A 525-nucleotide genomic window follows, 5' to 3' on the forward strand; every position below is an offset into this window, starting at 1 on the left:
ATTAATTTAGTAAAACTTCATAATACTCCCTAAATTGGTTGACTAACCACTATAAAATTGCTATTCTCTAGAAAACCGGAGACAACAACGGTTCTAATGCTCTTTTGCCTTCATCATATGTTATTGAAGGATGCAACTATGCATTAAAATAAAATTTTCATTTTTTCAAATTTTCTCAAATATTCTACATTTGTATTAATTTATATTAAATTCTCTTTCATGGTACATGGGCATCGTTAAATTTTTTTGTCAATTAATTTATTAAAACTTCATAATACTCCATAAATTATTTGACTAAGCACAATAAAATCGCTATTATCTAGAGAAACGGATACAACAAAAGTTTCAAACCTCTTTGACCTTCATCATATGCTATTTAAGAATGCATGTATGCATTAAAATATAATTTTATTTTTTTTCAATTTTTCTCAAAATCTATGGGTTAACCCCTCCACAATATGCATTAAAATTAATTTTATTTTTTTTCAATTTTTCTCAAAATCTATGGGTTAACCCCCCCCCCTA

Source organism: Brassica oleracea, chromosome C4, assembly GCF_000695525.1.
Source record: "Brassica oleracea var. oleracea cultivar TO1000 chromosome C4, BOL, whole genome shotgun sequence".
Lineage (NCBI taxonomy): Eukaryota > Viridiplantae > Streptophyta > Magnoliopsida > Brassicales > Brassicaceae > Brassica > Brassica oleracea.